This window comes from Pongo pygmaeus, chromosome 20, assembly GCF_028885625.2.
Source record: "Pongo pygmaeus isolate AG05252 chromosome 20, NHGRI_mPonPyg2-v2.0_pri, whole genome shotgun sequence".
NCBI lineage: Eukaryota > Metazoa > Chordata > Mammalia > Primates > Hominidae > Pongo > Pongo pygmaeus.
Genome location: NC_072393.2, coordinates 45358418 through 45375640, shown reverse-complemented (window position 1 = coordinate 45375640; position 17223 = coordinate 45358418). Strand labels below are relative to the sequence as shown.

General features: G+C 40.4%; 1 pseudogene; it reads right to left on the bottom strand.

The window, feature by feature from the left end:
* Positions 1-230: 230 nt before the first annotated feature.
* LOC129019679 (small ribosomal subunit protein uS14-like) lies at positions 231-401 on the bottom strand (annotated as a pseudogene).
* Positions 402-17223: the final 16822 nt, after the last annotated feature.

The window sequence follows — 17223 nt, the reverse complement described above, 5'->3', positions numbered from 1 at the left end:
AGTTCCAAGAAACTGACATTAGATGATGGAGCCAATTGTTGCAGAACACCATTTTCAGAGAAGATGAAAATAGGGTCCAATAATGTGGATGAGTGACTGCTGCCTATTTTCTTTTTTATTCTTGTTTGTTTTTATTTGTTTCTTTGTTTTAATCTCTATTCATGTTTAATGTGCTAGCACAGTTTCTTTCATTGGGTGTAAGTCTTGCATATCAATTCAAGGAAGATCACTTAGTCCAACTTAATGAAAAATATATCCTTTAAGTACTTATGGGAACACAAACGACACATATCAAGACAGTATTTTTGGATAAGGCCATGCTGGTTTGAGCAGATGTAACAAGAGTGAGAACCCTGGCTGAATTTTCATGGATAGCTCCAGTAGAGCTATTGGTGACCCATCTTGCTTTCAGGGTGCTGTTTATTATTTTTTGCCCTTCTAAAATAGGTGTGTCCACTGCATTTTCCTATATCTGTTTCAGTCTTGTATGTTTGATTTGTATAGGGCAGATAATGTATTCATTTAGTGCATATGTTGAGAGAAAGTGCACCTGATAATTTGTAGTCACCTCATGGACACCAGATCCTGATTAAATGATAAGACACTAAACTTCAATCTGAGCCTGTTTCTGTAATCATATTGCATTCAGTGGTTCCTTACAGGATAGTGTTTTTGGAATATGGGAAGCATTTAAGCCACTGAGGAATGAGTGGAAATAGTTGCCAAAAATGCTCCCTCATGACAACAGGTCAAAATAACCACAGCTTATGGAATCCCCACCCTTTGATTTGGGCTGTCTGTATAGCTCACTTTGATCAATATAATGTCACAGTACTGATACTGTCTGCCTTTCAAAGCTAGGTCCTATGATGCCTTGCACCTTCTTCCTGAGCATTTTGCAAAGCTTTCTTTAGTGGAAGCCAATCATAATTCATTATGTCTAAGAACCATGAGACTGTCATGATTTGAGAAAATTCAAGGCATGAATGGGGAGGTGAAGTAGGGAATAAAATAACCAGCCAGCCACCAGGTGTTCACCCAGCTCTAGTCCTGGGTCAGACATCAGTGAAGCATCCTCTGGATTCCCAGCCTAAAAGATGCTTCAGAAAACATGACTCTCACCACATGATCTACCACTCACATGAGTCCAGTTAACTGAGAAAGGTCAGAATAAATGATTTCTCTAAGCCAACACGTGTTGGGAGGTTTGCTGTGCTACAATGCCTAGTGAAACAGCTGCTCACTGTGTCCATTTGTATGAATTCTGTCCATCCCAACAATAAACTACATATTTTCTGGTCTTAAACCATGACCATTTGTTTCCAAATAGAAATCTAAGGATTCTGCCACATACATCAGAAAAACCTCACAATTATCTTTAAACATCAACATTTGAGGTTCTTTAAGAGAAATTTTTGGGCTCCTGTGATTCTCTAACTATTGTTTGGATTAAAATTTTCACGTCAGAAATGTGTCTCTTTTTAAAGGTCCTGCATGGCAGTCTTTACAGACCAAAGCACCATGTTTATACACAATAAATATCCTGAGAACAATGGAAGGAATTAGGAAATTCCACCAGATTGTCCTCAAGTTACAAAATTTCTTCCCTGAGTTACACTTGTGTGGCTGTAAACAGCTACCAAACATTTCAGTGCAGTGACTCATCTGAGATTAAGGATTTTGTTTCAGAGGCTCTGATGTCAACAATGTGATATAGAAGGATGCTGTACCTAATGTCTTCTCAGACATTCCAGGGACCTTGTCACTCACTCCTGAAGTCACACGAAGGTTTATCCTTTTTGATTTCTTGATGCCTCTCATAGAATTCCTTGGGCCTTCTTGGGAATGACCACTTTCTCTTTCTCCCTTAAAGCAAGAACCAAACAAATCCTCGGTAGTTTGGTGATGTTTTAATGACCAAGTGGAGCAGAAACGGTGAGGAGAGATCATGCTGTTAGTAGGCTCTGGAAATCCTATGGTCACATAGAAAGAGGGATTCCTCAACAATGAGGAGTGTGATCATCTGCCTCAATTGCAGACAGACATTGAGGTCAGGGAGACATCTCTTCACACCTGTACCATCTTCACAGAACATGGTGGGAGTTATGGACAAAGCTGCAACAGTGTTGGCTATTTATTATTACCTACAAAAGGAAAAATGCATTAGAAAGACAGTGTGCCACCAAACAAGCTTTCAGCCTCCTCTTTATTCTGTCCTAGTACCTACAACATCCCATGAGAAAACTCCTAGTTATATAACTGAACTCAAAACACACACTTCTGTTTGCAGATCAACTTTTGTACCTATTTGAGACAGTTGTTTGCTTTATTTCTAATTTTTCCTCTCATACTTCCAGCAAGGCTGGTCTGTGTTTGCTCAGCCTCTCCTCTAGCCTGGAAAACCCCCATGGCTAGTGACTCTGTTTCATGAACTTGAATCCCTGCATTTTGTACAGGGGTCCACACAGGATTAACGCTAGACTATATTCACTGAATGCATATCTTTCGGTTTTATGAACTCTGACTGCCACTCACTGCTGATGGCCCAGTTTCTCTTTGGAGTTACCTAGATCTGGGCTGGTGTTGGCCAAGAATAAATCTCAAGTGTTTTTGGAGAGGTAGAATCGGACAAGTGTTGCAAAACATAAGATATCATTTTAAACAGCTTCTAAGCATAGATAAAGATCCCTCACTTGAATCTGAATAAAATGTGAATCTTTTGGCGTTTGCCCTACACATTAGAAAGAGCCAGAACATTTGGACATATTCTTTACTACTAAGGCTGTAAAGTAACCTTCTAGGTGTCAATTTGCTAAATTTAAAATGCACACATTTTTGAACCTGTTATTTCATTTCTTTCTGATTATTTTTCAACATAAGTAAGGGAGGTGGATAATGACAAAAGAATTTACTAGAAATCTTATTACAGCACCATTTGTGAGAGTAAAATATTGGAAATAACCTCAATGCCCATCAAAAGAGTCAAGGTCAATAATTTTGGGTAATTGTTCTAATGCAACATTATGCAACCTTTAAAAATTGAGGCAGCACCATTAATAGATGATGTCTTCAAGATATATATTTTTAACAACAAATTAACTCAGTTCCTAAAGTGTAATGTTTAGAGCAATGTATACTAGGATTTTCTTAAAAACAAATGAAATTATATATCTATATGCTTCCATAAGCAAAGATTTCCTGTGGAAGGAGAACAGAGCACTGGTAATGTTCTCAGGAGTAAGATTGGGTCCAGGAATGAGACAGACTTAATTTTTGATTGACTAAAACAATTTTATTTTTATGAATATTGTATTCATTCAGCGAAGTGAAAAATTTAAATAACAGCATAAGTGGAAATGACCACAATGGGAAAAGATAGAGGAGATTCTCCACCTTGGGGGAAATGCGAGGTGAGCTGATATTGACCCTGGTCAGATTTGGGAAAAGAGCTGAGGATGATGGTGCAAGCAGAGGGTTTTGATGAAAAGCCCAAAGCAAAACTAGTTATGGGAGATGGATCCAGAAGGACTATTGGGGCCAAGCCAGGGAGAGCTGCCTCCTGCTCTGGGAGCCCATGGAGGGCTGGGTACTGGGAGCTCCTAGGGCCCTCACCTGGTACTCATTGTCCAGCACCACGATGCTCAGATCAAATGGCTTGCCATCCTAAAAAGGCACATTGTGGCATCTCCCCTCACACTTCTAGGCCCTACACACATGGCTGTCAATGACCAGACAATGGCCAAAGTGCACTCAGAAATGGAAGGCGATGTCTGAGTCCTCATTTGTCCCAGTGTAGATTTCCACCTGCAGCTCTGGGTCATTGCTGAGGGCAAAGCACACAGAGTGTTGGGCAAGCCCCTCCCCCTCGTGGGGCACACACTCAACACACACATATCCCTTCCCCCCTTTCCCCAAAGCAGAAAGCAGACTCCCTGGTAATACTGCAGGCCTGGTTTCTGTGGGGCTGTTTTAGCACCTCATTCCCCCAGGTGGGGACATGCTCTGTCACTCATCACAAGACGGAAACTGAGCCACGGTCACTGACCTGAGCTATTACTTGTCCATTCTCTGAAAAGTCTATGCCCCTTGATAATGAGCCACATCCCCAATCCCTGAGTGTCCTCCTCCCCTAGGCCACATGACTGGCCCAGAGTGCAGCCACTGCAGGTTTCATGCCTGGTGCTGGAGGGTCTCCAGGACCTGCAACTGCATGGCGCCTTTATGATGCCAACTAGACATTTCCACATCACTCACATGAGGCCACTTTCTGAGTAAATATGCTCCCTTCTTTTCCACCCCTGTGCCATGGACCGTGGAGTACTCACAAAAAAGGGAGGATCAGTGTCCCTCTGATTGTCATGGCAGAACCAATGGACAAGGACACAGGCATTGTGTGGGGCACCTGCTAGGGGACTGAGAGTGGGTGAGAGGGGCCCGGCCAGGTGCGGCCTCCCCTTTTGTAACAGATTCCCATGATGCAGAAGGTTAGAGATCAACAGGCAAACAGTGAGGACTTCTCTTTTTCACCCTATCACAGTCAGGACTCCTTATTCCTGAAGACATGAGGGTCCCATAGTTAGGAACAAGGATTCAGGAGCCAGGCTGCCTGGATTCCAGTCCTGATTCTGCCTCTTACTGGAAGTGCCATCTTAGATCTATCACTTGAATGTTGCCTACCTTAGTTTCCCAGGTACAAGGAGGATTATTTAAAACTCTTATTTTTCTTTGCTTTCTTTACTTTTTACTTTTTTGTCTTTATTAGAAATTCTTACTTTATAGGGTGATTTTAGTAATAGAGGAGGTAATATGTGTAAAACCTTTAGCCTAATCCCTGGCATGTACAGGGCTTGTTGGGGGTGACCTAACAGAATGGATTGGGTCCTTGTGGAACATTGACCTGAGATCAATTTCAACTCTGAAACTGTGAAAACTAAACAACTCTGAAACTGTGAAACTGTGAAAACTAGACTTGACGATGTAACAGTAGAGAAATTCACTCCAGTAAGAAGCAACACTTGTTGAAAGACAGAGGGAAATTGAAAAAGAACAGAAAACCCCTGTGTGTGGGATGCACATGCATCACAATCATCAAGGGCAATGGACGTCCTTTCTAGAAGTTGTAAAAATCTTGAGGACACAGCCCCAGCACTTGGACAAATGAAGACTGTGGGTCAGGGAAGTAATTAGAGAGAAACTCCAAGTGGAAAATTTTTCTTCCTTTTTGAAACATGGTCTCACTCTCTCACCCAGGCTGACATGCAGTGGTGCACCTATAGCTCACTGAAGCCTCGAACACTTGTGCTGAAGGGATCCTCATGCATTGGCCCCATGAGTAGCTGTGATGAAAGAGGCCCACCACAATGCCTGTCTGATACTTAAAGTTTTTGTAAACACAGCATCTCACAATGTTGCCCAGGCTGGTCTCAAACTCCTGGCCTCAAGTTATTTTCCCATCTTTACCTGACAAAGTAGGGGATTATGGGCATAAGCCAGTGAACCCAGCTGCTTTGATGATTAATATCCACTGTAAACTGTCTGAACTGAGGCTACGCTTGTTCCTTCCTGGTTTAGGGTGATTTAGTATTCGAAACCACGGCCTCTAATGCTCTTCCTTAGAGAGCCAGGATCTGCACACTCTCCAGATCCACAATAAGAAGGGCAGGTTTTGGTGGGGGACAGGAAGAGACATGAGGCTGAAAGACAGGAGATGGTGGTCACTGTGTGCAGAACCTACCTGAGGAAACATCACTCCAATTATCCGCTTTCCTCTTTCCCACTCTGCTTGGGAAGAGGCATCTAGAGAGCACGCGTTCTGCTCTCATTAATGCTCACAAATGAGTCATAGGTAACTCACAGTCCCCAAGATTCACACCCAGTCTGCCACCCGGCATCCACATTGACACACATGGGAAGATGCACAGCTGCTTCATCAGAGGACCTGTTGTGTGAGGAGGAAACTTGACATGCACAGAAGGCCACATGCATGTTCCCAGTTCAACACTCAGTCGTATCCCAGCACTCACACACACCCATAGTCACACAGAGTCACCCCACTCACTGAGTCACAAATGCTTGCTCGCTGTGCCTATAAAGATTCTCATGCATTGGTCTGGCCTTGCTCACACACACACTCACATCACAGTCAGGAAGACAAAACACAGTCACCCTTTTACACTCAGGCACATCCCACCCATCCTGGTGGGCTATCAACTTCTCACCTAAAGCCACATCATCTCAGCAGAATTCACTCTCATCAGACACCATCACACCCTCACAGAAGGTTACACTGGTCCAGGGTCCACACCTGACACCATACAACATCTCAGACACCATAGCTCCAGGGTATCAGAAACAGACTCAGTCACAACCACACTTGTTTGCAGGCCTGTGTCTGTGATGCAGCAGAAATGACAGTGGAGAAGACACCAGGGGGAGGAAGGGTTCACCAGGGAAATGCACAGATAAGGATGATGGAGTGAGGATGAGGGTGAGGGGTTGTGAAGTCCAGCACCCATGCCTCTCATTAAGCCTTCTCTCCACTGTGCAGAATATACATTTCCTAATTTTCCTAATTTGTACAATGGTAAAAATAGTGAGGATTTTGGTGAAAATCATTTGCCCTGGAAGGTAACCCTTCTTTTGGTCTACATGTTCTGGGAGAACACTGGTCTTGATCCTAAGCAGGACCTATGGAGGAAGGTAGAGAAAGCCCTTGTGTCCCCCTGATCCCACACTGGTCCCCTTGGCTCTGCCAGGTGAGGGCTGTTCCCATCTGCCTCTCATACCTGGGCTCTACCTGCACCCTTTTCTTTTCTCTGAGTGTCCATGGGAATCCAAATTTTCAGAGACACACTTTCTCCTGCAGATTTGTGGATAAAGTTGAGATTCTTAAGTCTAGTTATTGGTTATTTGTTTTTTAGTTCCAGACCTGTGTGAGGACAGGTGCAGGTACAGGTGATTGGACTTGAGTCACAATGCAGTCTTCTTCACCTGGGGTGGAGGACTCAGGACCCCTCCTCAAGTTCTTTTCATGATGAAAGGAAGCATCCTTAAAACCTATATTAGATTTCAAATGTGGAGTGAATTAGAATTTCCTCCCGTCCTTCCTTCCTTCTCCCTCTTATTTCATTTTTCTCTTCACTTTTTTTGTCAAGGAATTCAAACCATTTTTAGAAACAATTGATCCCAGTTGCCAAAGATCTGTATATTATGATGAGTAACCTTTTTAATGAACTGCCATAATATTTTCCACAGCAGCCATGTTATCTTACACTCCAAACAGCAGTGTTCAAGGGTTCCAGTTTATTTATGTCCTCACACTTGTTAGTTTTCATTTTTTAAATAATAGCTATTCTAGTGAGTGTGAAGTGGTATCTCACGATGATTTTGATTTTCATTTCCCTAATGACTCATGATGTTGGTTATCTTTTCATATGCCTATTGGTCCTTTGTCACTTATTTTTAATTTTTGTGGGTACATAGTTGGTGTGCACATTTAATGGGTACATAAAGTATGATACAGGCATGCAAATAATCGCATCATGGAGAATGGGGCATCCATCCCTTCAAACATTTATTCTTTCTGTTGCAAACAATCCAATGACAGTTGTTTCTGTGTTTTAAAATGTAAATGTAAGTTGCTATTGACTACAGTCACCTTGTGTGCTGTCAAATAGGTAATATTGTTTATTTCTTCTATCTTGTGTGCCAATTAATCATCATCACCTCCCACCTCCCCCTCCACTACTTTTCCTAGCCTCTAGTAACCATTTTTCTACTGTATAATAGGTCCATGAGTTCAATTGTTTTCATTTTTAGAGTACACAAATAAGTGAGAATTTATGATGTTTGTCTTTCTGTGCCTGACTTATTTCACTTAAAATAATGATCTTGAGTTCCATGCGTGTTGTTGCAAATGGTAGAATCTAATTTTTTATGGCAGAATAGTACTCCACTCTGTATATATACCACATTTTCTTTATCCATTGATGAAAACTTAGGTTGTTTCCAAATCTTGGCCATTGTGAGCAGTGCTGCAACTAACGTAGGAGTGCAGATATCTCCTCAATATACTGATTTATCCTTTTGGGTTTATACCTGGCAATAGGATTGCTGGATTATATGATACCTCCATTTTCAGTTTTTTGAGGAGCCTCAAAACTGTTCTCCATAGTGGTTGTACTAATTTACATTCCCATCAACAGTGTACAGGGTTCCCTTTCTTTTTGTCCTCTACACCATTTGTTGTTACTTGTCCCTTGGATATAAGCCATTTTAATTGGGTGGGATGATATCTTATTGTAGATTTGATTTGCATTTCTCTGATGATTAGTGATGTTGGGCACATTTTCATATGCTTGTTTGCCATTTGTATGTCTTCTTTTGAGAAATGTCTATTCAAATCTTTTGCCCATCTTTTGATCAAATTATTGATTTTTTTCCTACAGAGTTGTTTGAGTTTATATATTCTGGTTATTAATCCTTTGTCAGGCAATTAGTTTGCAAATATTTTCTCCCATTCTGTGGGTTTTCTCTTCACTTTTTGACTGTTTCCTATGCTGGGCAGTTTTTTAACTTGACATTATCTCATTTGTTCCTTTTTTTGCTTTGGTTGCCTATGTTTATGCGGTATTTCTCAAGAAACTTTTGCCAGAACCAATGTCCTCAAGATTTATCCCACTATTTTCTTCTAGTACTTTCATAGTCTGAGATCTTAGTTTAGAATCTTTACTCCATTTTGATTTGATTTTTGTACATGAGGAGATATAGGTTTCTAGGTTCACTCTTCTGCATAGTTTCCCCTAAGCCATTTATTGAAGAGAGTGTCTTTTACCCAGTGTATATTCTTGGCACCTTTGTTGAAAATGAGTTGGCACCTTTGTTGAAAATGTAGGTGTGTGGATTTGTTTCTAGGTTCTCTATTCTGTTCCATTGGTCTATGTTCCTGTTTTAATGCCAGTACCATGGTTGCTGTTGTTGTTCTTGTTCTTGTTGTTGTTACTATAGCTCTGTAGTGTAATTTGAAGTCAGGTAATGTGATTCCTCCAGTTTTGTTCTTTTTGCTTAGGATGGCTTTGGCTATTCTCAGTCATTTATAATTCCATATGAATTTTAGGATTGTTTTTCTACACCTGTGAAGAATGTTATTGGTATTTTGATAAAGATTGCATTGAATCTGTAGATTACTTTTGGTAGCATGGACATTTTAACAAAATTTACTCTTCTAATCCATGAACATGGAATTTTTTTTCCATTTTGGTGTCCTCTTCAATTTCTTCCATTCATTTTTTAGACTTTTTCAGATATCTTTCAATTCTTTCGTTAAGTAACTTTCTGGGTACTTAATTTACTTTGTGGCTATTGTAAATAGGATAACTTTTTTATTCCTTTTTCAGATTGTTCCTTGTTTGCATGCGGAAATGCTACTAATTTTTATATGTTGATTTTGTATTCTGCAACTTTACTAAATTTATCAGTTCTAGTAGTTTTTTTTTGTGCAGTGGTTAGGTTTTTCCAAATATAAGATTATGTTATCTTCCTCCTTTCCAATTTGGATGCGCTTTGTTTCTTTCTCTTGTCAAATTGGTCTAGCTGAGACTTCTGGTACTATGTTGAATGACAGTGTGAAAATGGCCATCCTTGTAGTGTTTCAGAGCTTAGACAAAAGGCTTTCAGGTTTTCCTCATTGAGTATGACACTAGCTGTGGGTCTGTCATATATGGCTTGTTATTTTGAGGTATGGGCCTTCCATCACGAATTTTTTGAGGGTTTTTATTGTGAAGAAATGTTGCATTTTATCAAACACTTTTTCAGTATCAATTAAAATGATCATATGGCTTTTGTTCTTCATTCTGTTGATATGAGGTATCATATTAATTGATTTGCATATGTTGAACCATCCATGCCTTCCAGGAATAAATCCCATTTGGACATGATAAATGATCTTTCCTTCTTTTTTTTTTTTTTTATTGAGACGAAGTCTTGTTCTGTCATCCAGGCTGAAGTGCAATGGTGTGATCTCAGCTCACTGCAACCTCTGCCTTCTGGGTTCAAGTGATTCTCTTGCCTCAGCCTCCCAAATAGCTGGGATTACAGGCACTCACCACTGTGCCTGGTTAATTTTGTATTTTTAGTAGAGATGGGGTTTTGCCATGTTGGCCAGGCTGGTTTCAAACTCCTGACCTCAGGTAATTCCTCCCCTCAGCCTCCCAAAGTGTTGGGATTACAGGCATGAGCCACCATGCCTTGTCAACCTTTCTAATGTATTGTTGAATTTGGTTTGTATGGGGAAAAGAAAGAGAGATCAGATTGTTACTGTGTCTATGTAGAAAAAGGAAGACATAAGAAACTCCATTTTGATCTGCACTAAGAAAAATTGTTCTGCTTTGAGATGCTGTTAATCTGTAACCTTAGCCACAACCCTGTGCTCACAGAAACATGTGCTGTATTGAATCAAGATTTAATGGATTTAGGGCTGTACAGGATGTGCCTTTTTAACAATTTGTTTGCAGGCAGTATGCTTGGTAAAAGTCATCACCATTCTCCATTCTCAATTAACCAGGGACACAATGCACTGCAGAAGGCCGCAAGGACCTCTGCCCAAGAAAGCCTGGGTATCGTCCAGGTTTCACCCAACTGAGACAGCCTGAGATATGGCCTTATGGGAAGGGAAAGACCTTATAGTCCCCCAGCCTGACACCTTTAAATGGTCTGTGCTGAGGAGCATTAGTGAAAGAGGAAGGCCTCTTTGTAGTTGAGATAAGAGGAAAGCATCTGTCTCCTGCTCGTCCCTGGGAATGGAATGTCTCAATGTAAAACCCGACCATACATTCTATTCACTAAGATAGGAGGAAACCGCCCTATGGCTGGAGGTGAGACATGCTGGCAGCAATACTGCTCTGCTACTCTTTACTGCACTGAGATATTTGTGTAAAGTTAAACATAAATCTGGCCTACGTGCACATCCAGGCACAGTACATTTCCTTAAAATTATTTATGACACAGATTCCTTTGCTCACATGTTTTCCTGCTGACCCTCTCCCCACCACTACCCTATAGTCCTGCCACATCCCCCTCAACAAGATTGTAGAGATAGTGATCAATAAATACTGAGGGAACTCAGAGACCAGTACTGGTGCAGGTCCTCACTTGCTAAGTGCTGGTCCCCTGGGCCCACTTTTCTTCCTCTATACTTTGTCTCCGTGTCTTATTTCCTTTTCTCAGTCTCTCATCTCCACCTTGCGAGAAATACCCACAGGTGTGGAGGGGCAGGCCCCCTTCAGGTTCGCTAGTATTTTGTTTAGGATTTTTGCATCAATATTTATTAGAGATATTGGCCTATGGCCTATGGTTTCTCTTCCTTTTTTGGTGGGTTTTTGTGTGGTTTTCATATCATGGTAATGCTGGCCCCTTTTAATGAGTTCAGGAATATTCCCTCCTCCTCTGTTTTTCTGAATAGTACCGGTAAGATTGGTATTAATTTTTTCTTAAATGTTCAGTAGAATTCAGCAGTGAAGCCATCAGGTCTTGGGCTTTTCTTTATGAGGAGACTTTATTGTGGCTTCTATTTTATTATTGGTCTGTTCAGGCTTTTAATTTCTTCCAGGTTCAATATCAATAAGTTGTAAGTATCCAGGAATTTGTTCATTTCATCTAGGTTTTCCAATTTATTGGTGTATAGTTGCTTAGAGTAGCCACTAATGATTTTCTGAATTTCTGTGGTATCAGTTGTAATGTGTCTTTTTTCATTTCTGATTTTATTTATTTATGTCTTCTCTACTTTTCTCTTTGTCTGGCTAAGGGTTTGCTAATTTTGTTTAAATTATCAGAAAAAAACACTTTTTATTAATTTCATTTGTATCTGCTCTGATCTTTATTATTTATTTTCTTCTACTAATTTTGAGTTTGGTTTGCTCTTGCTTATCTAATTCTTTAAGATGCATCATTATATTGTTTATTTGAAGCTTTTCTCTTTTTTGATGTGGGGACTTAGAGCTATAAAATTCCCTCTTTATACTGCCCTGGCTGTATCCCGTACATTTTGGTATGTTGTGTTTTCATTATCATTTGTTTCAAGAAAACTTTTAATTTTCTTCTTAATTTCTTCATTGATCCACTGGCCATTCAGGTACATACTGTTTAATTTCTATGTATTTGGATAGTTTCCAAAACTCCTCTTGTTACCAATTTCTTGTTTTATTCCATTGTGGTCAAATAAGTGGCTTGATATTATTTCAATTTTTTTTTTTTTTGAGATGGAGTCTCGCTCTGTCGCCCAGGCTGCAGTGCAGTGGTGCCATCTCTGCTCACTGCAAGCTCCACCTCCCAGGTTCACACCATTCTCCTGCCTCAGCCTCCTGAGTAGCTGGGACTACAGGTGCCTGCCACCATGCCCAGGCTAATTTTTTGTATTTTTAGTAGAGACGGGGTTTCATTGTGTTAGCCAGGATGGTCTTGATCTCCTGACCTCGTGATCCACCGGCCTCAGCCTCCCAAAGTGCTGGGATTACATATTTCAATTTTTTTTAATGTTTCAAGACTGGTTTCATGACAACATATGGTCTATCTTTGAGAATGATCTATGTGCTGAGGACAACAGTGTTTATTCTGCAGCCATTGGATGAAATGTTCTGTAAGTATCTATTAAATCCATTTCTTCTATAGTAGGGATTAAGGTTCTTTGTTTGTATTGTCTGGAAGACCTGTCCAATGCTGAAAATGAAACGTAGAAATCTCCAGCTGTTATTGTATTGGGGCCTATCTCTCTCTTTCGTTCTAATAATATTTCCTTTATATACCTGGGTGCTCCACTGTTTGGTGCACATATATTTAAAACTGTTATATCTTCTTGCTGAATTGATGTCTTATTCATTATATATAGACTTTATTGTCTCTGCTTAGAGTTTTTGTCTCAAAATATATTTTATCCAATATAAATATAGCTACACCTGTTTTGTTTCATTTCCATTAGCATGGAACATCTTTTTCTATTTCTTTATCTTCAGTATATGTGTGCCTTCATAGGTGAAGTGTGTTTCATGTAGGCAACAGATCAATTGTTTTTGTTTTTCATACATTCAGCCACTCTATGTGTTTTGATTGGAGAGTCTAGTCCATTTCCATTCAATGTTATCATTGATAATTAAGTAAAGACTTAGTCCTGCCATTTTGGTGTTTGATTTCCAGCTGTATTTTGGTCTTCTCTTCCTTTGTTTCTTACTATCTTTCCTTACTGAAGATAATTTTGTCTGGCGATACAATTTAGTTTCTTGCTTTTTATGGTTTTTTTTGTGTGTGTGAATCCATTGTATGTTTTCTGGTTCAAGGTGACCATGAGGCTTGCAAATACTATTTTATAACCCATTATTTTAACATGATAGCTACTTAACACCCTTTACTTAAAAAAAACAAGCAATAACAAAACTTATAGAAACTCTATACTTTAACTTCATCCCCCCTGTTTTTTAACTTTTAGTTATTTCTGCCTATATCTTATTTTACTGTGTATATTTTCAAAAGTTGCAGTTATTATTATTATTATTGGTTCATTGTTTAGTCTTTCTATTTAGGAAATGAGTAGTTTACACATCACAGTTACAGTCTTATAATATTGTGTGTGTTTCCACTAAAAAATCTGCTGCCAGGTGTATTGCAGCTGCATTGTATGCTTTTTTTTTTCTTTGGGGCTTGCAGGATTTTTTCTTTGCTCTTGACCTTTGAAAGTTTGATTATTAAGTAGCTTGAGTTAGTCTTCTTTGGGTTAAATTGGCTTGGTGTTCTATAACCTGCTTGTACTTGGATATTGATCTCCTTTTCCAGGTTTGGGAAGTTCTCTGTTATTATTCTTTTAAATAAACTTTCTACCACTATTTCCTTCTCTACTTTTTCTTTAAGGCCAATAACTCTTAGGTTTGCCTTTTTGAAGCTATTTTTCTAGATCCTATAGCCATGTTTCATGGCTTCATTGTTTTTTATTCTTTCTTCTTTTGTCTCCTCTGGCTGTGTGTCTTCAAATAGCCTGTCTTCAAGCTCACTAATATTTTCTTCTGCTTGATCAATTCTGCTGTTAAAAGACTGATGCATTCTTCAGTATGCCAATTGCATTTTTGTATTTTATTTTGCTTTATGTTCTGGGATACATGTGCAGAACATGCAGGTTTGTTTCATAGGTAAACATGTGCCATTGTGGTTTGCTGCACCTATGAACCTGTCACCTACGTATTAAGCTCCACATGTATTAGCTGTTTGTCTTGATGCTCTCCCTCTCTTTGCCCCCACCAACAGGCCCCAGTGTGTATTGTTCCCCTCTCTGTGTCTATGTGTTCTAACTGTTCAGCTCCCACTTATGAGTGAGAACATGCAGTGTTTGGCTTTCTGTTCCTATGTTAGTTTGCTGAGGATGATGGCTTTCTGCTTCATCCATGTCCCTGCAAAGGGCACGATATCATTCCTTTTAATGGCTCCATTTCTCAGCTCCAGAACTATTGTTTGAGTCCTTTTAATTATTTTAACCTTTTTTGTTAACTTATCTAATAAAATTCTGAATTCTTTCTCTGTGTTATCTTGAATTTATTTGAGTTTTCTTAACACTGCTAAATTAAATTTCCTGTCTGAAAGGTCTCTGGCTTCTCCCTGTGCTTATTTAGCTTATCTGGGGAGATTATGCTCTCCTGGATGGTGTTGACACTAGCAGATGTTCTTCAGTGTCTGATCATTGAGTAATTAGGTATTTAGTGTGGTCTTCACTGTCTAGGCTTATTTGTACCTGTCTTTTTTTTGAAGGCATACCAGATATTCCAAACACTTGAATGTTTTGATTTAAGCTGTATCTCCTTTGGGGTGAACTAAAAACCAGTAATGTTGTGATTCTTGCAGACTCATAGAATTACCACCTTGATGATCTTGGACAAGTTCCAGGATAATTCTCTGGATTACAATGCAGAGAATTTTGCCCTTTTCCCTTTCTTTCTCCCCCCAAAAAAACAGCGTGTGTGTGTGTGTGTGTTTATGTGTGTGTGTGTGTGTGTTCTGAGACACCTAAAGCTGGGGATGGACTAATACAAGCACCGTTGTGGCCACCACCACCATGACTGGGTCAGACCTGAATCCAGTATAGCACTGGATCTCACTGAAGGCCTTCTGTATCCACTCCCTGGTTGCAACCTAAGTTCACTCAAGGCCCTGGGACTCTGGAAGCAGCAGATGGCAGAGGAAGCCAGGTCTGTGTGCATTCCTTCAGGGCGGCGAGTTCCCCTAGGCCTTGGGTGGGTCCAGAGGTGCCACCTGAAAGTTGGGGACTAAAGTCAAAAACCTTAGAAGTCTGTATGGTGCTTTTATTTTACTGCAGCAGAGCTGGCACTCAAACCACAAGATGCAGTTCTTCCCACACTCCTCTTTCCAAAGGCAGTGGTCACCCCATAACCATTGCCACAATGAAGAGTATGGCCAGACTACCACAGATGTTCCCTTAATGCCCACAGTCTCCTAAGTCAACTCATAGTGAATGCTGCCAGGCCTGGGACTCATTCCACAGGGCAGTGGACTCCCGTCTGGGCCAAAGCAGGTAAATAGATGTCATCCAAGAACCAAGTCCCTGAATTAGGGGCCTCAAGAGCCTGCTTGGTGCTCTACTCCCTTGTGGCCATGCAGGTACCTAAGGTGCAAGACGAAGTCCCTTTTGCTTTTTTCTCTGCTTTTACCAAGCAGAGTTTTTCCTATAGCCATCACAGCTGGTAATGTGCTAAGTCCCACCTGAAGCCAGCAGATCTTAGAAGCTCATCCAAGGCCCTCAGCATAGTACCTGGGTATTGCTGATACCATTAGCAGGTGATAACTCTCCTCTCCTCAAGTGAAAGGAAGGGGTCTCTTTTAGAGCCACAGACTGTGCATCCTGGAGTTAAGTGAGGGGTAAAGCCAGCACTCCATTAGTCACCAAAGCTGCTGTCTCAGTAAGTCACCTGATCCTCTCTTCACCAGTCCATTGTCTCTGGGCCCAGTTCAGCCCCATGACTCACCTAAGAATTTCTGGCCTTATGGCCTAGACTGCCTTTCAAGCTTACTTGAAAAACCAGAGTACTGTAGCCCTCACTGGCAAGGTTTGCAGGAACTCAAGTTTCAACCGCTGGGATCAGGGATTTTCCTCTGGCTAAGCCTGGCTTAAATGCTCCTTCCATTGGTGTGTGTCAGCTGAGTTTGATCCAATTTGCCTTTCTTCTGTAACAGGACAGCAATGACTTCAATACCTCACAATTGCTGTGCTCTTCTCCCTCCAGTACCCCAGTACCCAGAGACTCTGTACCACATTCCTGCTGCCCGGATGAAGGAGTGGCATTGGCAATTCAAGACTGTTTTTTTCTATCTCTTCAGTGATATAGAGTTAAAACCAGGTATCTATGAGGATTCACCTGCTTTTGGTTTTTATGGAGGTGTTTTTCTTGTGTAGATACTTGTTAAATTTATGTCCTTGAGGCGTGGGGGTAAGATTGGTGGAGCATTCTATTGTGCCCATGTTGCAAGGTCTCCCCAAAGTTTTAAATTTTGATGAAATCCAGTTTATCTGTTTTTTCTTTTGTTTCTTGTGCTTTTGGAATCATATACAAGAAATCATTTTAAGATCCTATGTCATGAAATATTCTTCGATGTTTTTTCTAAAAATATTAAAGTTCTAGGTCTTACATTTATTGTTTGATACATTTTGAGTTAATTCTTGTATGTGGCTTATGGTAAGGTCCCAACTACTTCCTCGTGCGTGTGTATATCCAGTTTCCCCAAAATCATTGGTTGAAATGAAGGTCCTTTCCCAAAAGGGTGTGCTGGCACATTTATTGAATCTCAAATGACCACCTATGGGCATGTTTACTTTTTGGCTCTCCTTTATATTTGATTGATTTCTAGGTGTGTCCTTAAGCCAGCACCACGTTGTTTTGATTACTGTAGTTTTAAAGTGGTTATATTTGGGACACAATAAAACAGGCACTGGCAAAGTCACTTTTAGGCTTTACACATCTTGGATTTGTCTCTGTTATTTTTTCAGGAGTCATATAAATACTATTTCTCATCATTACGCCTATATCTTGAGAAGTAAAGACACATGCCCTAATCAGCTGTGCTGGGGAATAGGTCACCATGAGATAGAAGACACTTCTCAGTGTCCAGGAAACACTTCTTTGTCTCCTTCTTCCCATGGCATGACACCCATCTCAACTCACACCCCCCATAATACAC